The 6,058-nt window shown below is 34.6% G+C and overlaps 1 long non-coding RNA gene across 1 annotated transcript in view; it reads right to left on the reverse strand.

Annotated features, from left to right (window-relative positions):
* LOC145516476 (uncharacterized) overlaps window positions 1-2,645 on the reverse strand; it is a 107,351-nt gene extending 104,706 nt beyond the window's left edge. The window contains exon 1 of the long non-coding RNA XR_014061419.1: window positions 2,572-2,645. This is a non-coding gene — a long non-coding RNA (uncharacterized LOC145516476). The remainder of the gene's footprint in view (window positions 1-2,571) is intronic.
* Window positions 2,646-6,058: the final 3,413 nt, after the last annotated feature.

Below are 6,058 nucleotides of genomic sequence, written 5' to 3' on the forward strand. Positions count from 1 at the left end.
AATTATTTTTAAAATCTGAGCTACAGCAGCTCTCCAAGTTGCCCAGCTTGCTGTATATTCGAGCAAAATTCTGAGTTGAGAAGATAATACTGCTTTCCTTTTCGGCTGCCAAGAAAATCACCAAATTCAGGAATCTGGGCACTCATATGTCTGTATTTCATATTTTAGAAATAAATCCGTATTGGATATCACCTTGAACAAGAAAATTATCCTACATTCCAAAAGAACTTAGGAAAAATTGCCTTGTTATTTGTGAAGAGATAACATACTTCCTTGATTTTTTTTAAAACTCTTCCCTCTATTACAAATTGTTTCTAAAATAAGACAAGCCAGCATTAAGTACATTTCTTTTTCTCCTGAAGTGAATTAGAGAAATCTCCTGAAAACTATTTTTAGTAATCTTTAATTGCTTTTTCTCTTGTTTGCTGCCTGCAAGGTATCTGTGATAACTTTTTACTGAATTAGCAGTTGCATTTTTAACACTGTCACTGACACTGCTGATTAAAACCAGAAAGAACAGTCATCACTTGTTTCTTTAACTCAGAGACACTTGCCTATGATTTTAACTTATATTGGATTGGTGGTTTTAAACTGGTTTAGTTGTTGAAGACATGCTGTTTAAGCAATCCAATATTTGTAAAAAGAATATAATTTTTTACTGATAATGGTTTCTGAAAATATATTGACTAATCAAGGAGCAAAAGATAACCTAGCAAGGTAGCTAATATTACACTTCTGAAGAATAAAAATGCATTTAAATAAAAGGATAAACTTTTAAATTAAATATTGCCAGAATTCTTTTCTTGGTATCACATTTACCTAGATTTAAGTGGTGGCTTCTCTACTATCTAGCTGATCATGGGTGACTTACTTAAACATTCAAAGTTTCATTTTCTAATTTAAAATGTTCAAATAATAGGACAACCTACCTCAGGTAAAGTTTCTCTGGAACAAATTTGAAAATTCCTATGCAGAGTGTCATAAAATTCCATAAAAATTTGCAATGGCTCATATGATCCAGCAATACCACTACTGGGTGTATATCAAGACAAAACTCTAATTTAAAAAGATACATGCGCCCCTATGGTCATAGCAGCACCATTCACAACAGCCAAGACATGGAAACAGCCTAAGTGTCCCTCAGCAGATGAGTGGATAAAGGAGATGCGGTACAGTGGAATACTCTTCAGACTTAAAAGAATGAAATAATGTCATTTGCAGCAACACGAATTCAAATAGAGAGTACCAAAAGACAAATACTGTATCACTTACATGTGAAATCTAAAACACTGCAAAAATGAACCTATCTACCAAACAGAAACAGACTCATAAACATAGAGAACAGACCAGACTTGTGGCTGCCAAGGAAGAAGAGGATGGGGAGGTATGGACTGGGAGTTTGAGGTTAGTAGATGCAAACTATTACATTTAGAATGGATAAAAACAAGGTTCAACTCTATAGCACAGGGAACTATATCCAATCTCCTAGGATGAACCATAATGGAAAAGAATACAAAAAAAATATGTATGTGTATAACTGAGTCACCTTTCTATACAACAGAAATTAACACAACATTGTTAAGCAACTATACCTCAATAAAAAAAAAAATTGCAATGGCTCAACACAGTAGCTGACATCATAGCTAATGATGATGATGAAGATCAGTGATCAGTGATGATCATGAAGACTGGAAGGGGAAGAAGAAATATCAAGGGTTTACAGAGGTATAAAAATCATAGTCTTCACTGAAAAGTATACACAAACATCCTAGAAAAAGGTCTTTTATAACAAATTTCCTCTGCTAGAGATTCTTTATGCACATATTTTTAAACACATAATTTATTATGTGCAAAAATATTACATACTAATTGGTGGAATAGGAAAGAAATCAGATAATTTTAAGGAAATTTCAAAAGAGTGCACATAAAATTAATTATTAAAACTAAATTTTATTGTAATATACTTCATATACAATAAAGTTCATCTTTTGTAAGCAGTAATTCAATGTTTTCTAGTCCCAAAAGAGTCAGACATGACTGAGCGACTAAACAACAACAAAAAGTATGTTCACAGGGTTATACATTCATCACCAATGTCTAAATCTGAGACATATTGCTTAACACAGGAAAAATAGGTATGAACCATTAAAAAGCCCTACTCATTTTAATATTGAATAATATTAAATAATATTAATAATATGAATAATATTCCATTGAATGTAGCTATACCACATATTGTTTATCCATTCATTACTTGATGGACATATGCCTTGTGTCTATAACTTGGCTATTATAAATAATGCTTCTATAAACATCTATGTACATGCTTTTCTGTTGATATATATTTTCATTTATCTTGGGTGTATACCTAGGATTAGAATTACTTGTTTGTGGAGCAACTGTTACATTGTAAGACATACTATTAAATCTAATTCAAATATCTAACCCCATATCTACTAATATTTTCTGAATTAAATAATTTACCTAATAAATAAAAAAAATATTGATAGTATAGAATATAAACTACCACAGTAACAAGAATTAAAACTGCTGTAATAAATGGGAAAATACCTGTGTTCTTGAGGAGCTTGAAGTCCTAGTGTAGAAAGGCACATAATGAGGAGAAAAGGTCCTTCAATAAAATCATTTCTCTTTCTATAAAGAAGAAATATTTCCTGTTCTAAAAATGCCTTCAGATATCTAAAAAAAAATGCATGTTAATTCAGAGGACTTTTCCTCATATTGAAGAATAAAATGGATATACATTCATGATTCATATAACACTAAAAGTTACTGTCATCATCATCACAATGCAATTTGTCATATGTTAGTCATAAAATTCAAGTTGTTCCTAAACCTTTCCCACTGTAAACAAGGCTGAGATAAATATGGCAGAACTAAGTCTTCTCTGCATGTGTTTAAATACTTCCACAGGATAGCTTTCCAGAAGTAGACTTGCTGGGTCAAAGGGTGGCATTTGGAATGTTTTAATTTAAGCACAAACATCTGTTTTAAATATACTTTTAACTTGTCCTTCACTTCTTTTTGTCTCTTTTTTAGTATCAAGTTCAGTTCAGTTCAGTTCAGTCACTCAGTCGTGTCTGACTCTTTGCGACCCCATGAATCGCAGCACACCAGGCCTCCCTGTCCATCACCAACTCCCGGAGTCCACCCAAACCCATGTCCATCGAGTCGGTGATGCCATCCAGCCATCTCATCCTCTATCATCCCCTTCTCCTCCTGCCCCCAATCCTTCACAGCATTAGGGTCTTTTCCAATGAGTCAACTCTTCTCACGAGGTGGCCAAAGTATTGGAGTTTCAGCTTAAACATAAGTCCCTCCAATGAACACCCAGGACTGATCTCCTTTAGGATGGACTGGTTGGATCTCCTTGCAGTCCAAGGGACTCTCAAGAGTCTTCTCCAACACCACAGTTCAAAAGCATCAATTCTTCGGCACTCAGCTTTCTTCACCATCCAACTCTCACATCCATACATGACCACTGGAAAAACCACAGCCTTGACTAGACAGACCTTTGTTGGCAAAGTAATGTCTCTGCTTTTAAATATGCTATCTAGGTTGGTCATAACTTTTCAAATAATGCAAAAGAAGTGTAGAATTTCATGACACATATTGGAGAAACAAAGTTAAAGATGCTATGGAACATCAAACCCCTCATATAAGTGTTTCATATGGCCTCAAACTCAAGAACATTCTACATGTAGTCTCTCTATTCTTTTTCTTTCCCAGGGTGGAAGTCATCTGTTCCCAGAGGCTTCTTGATTTATCAGTTTTCTTCACCCAATTCTGAAAGATACTTAAGGATTCTGTTACTGACTGATCAGTTAAATTTTTCTTTAATCTTAGGAGTGGGGTGTTGATGATCATAATTATTACTGGTAGCTCTGGGAACACTATTATCTATGGTTCATACAAGGCCCTTCTCTCATTTATCTCTCTGCATTTTATTTTACCTATCTTCTCTGTTCTCATCTATTACCTCATTAACTCTTACCATAGGTACTTATTCTAATGAGTTTAAAGTTCATCTTTTTGCTATATTTTCTCTTGACATTGTTTATTGCTTTTTTGTATATATGTATTCTTCAATTCAGTTCAGTTCAGTCGCTCAGTCATTTCCAACTCTGAGACCCCAATGACTACAGCATGCCTGGCTTCCCTGTCCATCACCAACTCCCAAAGTTTGCTCAAACCCATGTCCATCAAGTCAGTGATGCCATCCAACTATCTCATCCTCTGTCGTCCCCTTCTCCTCCTGCCTTCAATCTTTCCCAGCATCAGGGTCTTTTCCAATGGGTCAGTTCTTCACATCAGGTGGCCAAAGTATTGGAGCTTCAGCTTCAGTATCAGTCCTTCCAAATGGATATTCAGTACTGATTTCCTTTAGGATTGGCTGGTTGGATCTCCTTGCAGTCCAAGGGACTCAAGAGTCTTCTCTAACAGCCCAGTTCAAAAGCATCAATTCTTCAGTGCTCAGCTTTCTTTATGGTCCAACTCTCACATCCATACATGACCACTGGAAAAATCACAGCTTTGATTAGATGGACCTTTGTTGGCAAAGTAGTGTCTTTGCTTTTTAATATGCTGTCTAGTTTTGTCATAGCTTTTCTTCCAAGGAGCAAGTATCTTTTAATTTCATGGCTGCAGTCACCATCTGTGGTGATTTTGGAGCCCACGAAAATAAAGTCCATCACTGTTTACACTGTACTCCCATCTATTTTCCATTAAGTGATGGGACCGGATGCCATGATTTTAGTTTTCTGAATGTTGAGTTTTAAGCCAGCCTTTTCATGCTCCTTTTTCACTTTCTTAAGAGGCTCTTTAGTTCCTCTTCACTTTTCTGTTACTTATTTTACTGTGTTTCTTACTTTCTTTTCAATAGTTATTATAATTTCCAAAGAATTCATGTTGCTATTGTACATTTAAACCATTGCTTCTAATTACTGCATGGCATTAACACAGATAACATCCATCTACACCTCTCTCATGATAGATAGACACACTACTCTTCACCAACACAATAGTATACACATACAATAGTGATGGCAACATATTAGTATGAACATCCTTAGATATTTCACCCTCCAGATTAGTGTGCATATTTCTCTGGGTTATATAGCTAAGTATAGACTATCTGAATTTTGTTTTATACAGATATGCAATTTACTTAAGTAGTGCCAGATTATAAGTGAAAATGGCTACACATCAGTCTAGCCTTAACCAGCAATCCAGCAATCCACAAGATAATCCAAACCCAATTCCCTACCAACTGGCATCATTCGGTTTTCTAATTGTTTTCTTCAGTCTACCTTGGTGTAAAGGGAAATCTCATTGTTTTTAGTTGAATTTTTTTCTGATCACTAGTACATCTGTATATTTTTTTGGGGGGGGGGTTCCTTCCTAAAATGCCTATTCATATTCTTATCAACATTAGCTTCTGCATTCATAGAAAGAAAAGATTATACTACAAAGTTAAAACTGTTTATTCTTGTTTATATTGAAATAAGGAATTCCTACACCACAAGAGGATTGATACTATTTTTAGAATTATCTAGGCATGTGTCCCTTATGAAAAAAATTCAGTTCTGGCCCTGACTTTTCAAATAAAATTTGTATTAACATAGTCAGAAGACAGTACTATAACCTATTAAATTATCAACACTAGATACCTCAGCTTGGGTTAAAATGAGCTCGGAGATTTTTACTGAGGGACAAAACTTATTGAGAACACTTTCCCCTCATCTTTTTATTTGGAAACCTTGCTGAAAATAGCTATTGCAAACTGGTTCTGGGGATTCAAGCATATTAAAAATATTAGATGTCAGAAAAAAGAAAAACATATTTCATCTGTTCTCCGTTATTCTAATTTTAATTTACTCCATATATAGGACTGTATTAATTTTAAAATTGTCTGTAATATACTCCTATGTGCTATAGCCACTTCTGTTTAAAATGCAGATAGATGTTAAAGGGAATAATGAGCTTCTCTCATCTAACCCAATTCCTTTGCTCTCTATTACCTAAGAAATTTTTGTTG

This window comes from Giraffa tippelskirchi, chromosome 8, assembly GCF_054371585.1.
Source record: "Giraffa tippelskirchi isolate mGirTip1 chromosome 8, T2T-mGirTip1v1.2.pri, whole genome shotgun sequence".
NCBI lineage: Eukaryota > Metazoa > Chordata > Mammalia > Artiodactyla > Giraffidae > Giraffa > Giraffa tippelskirchi.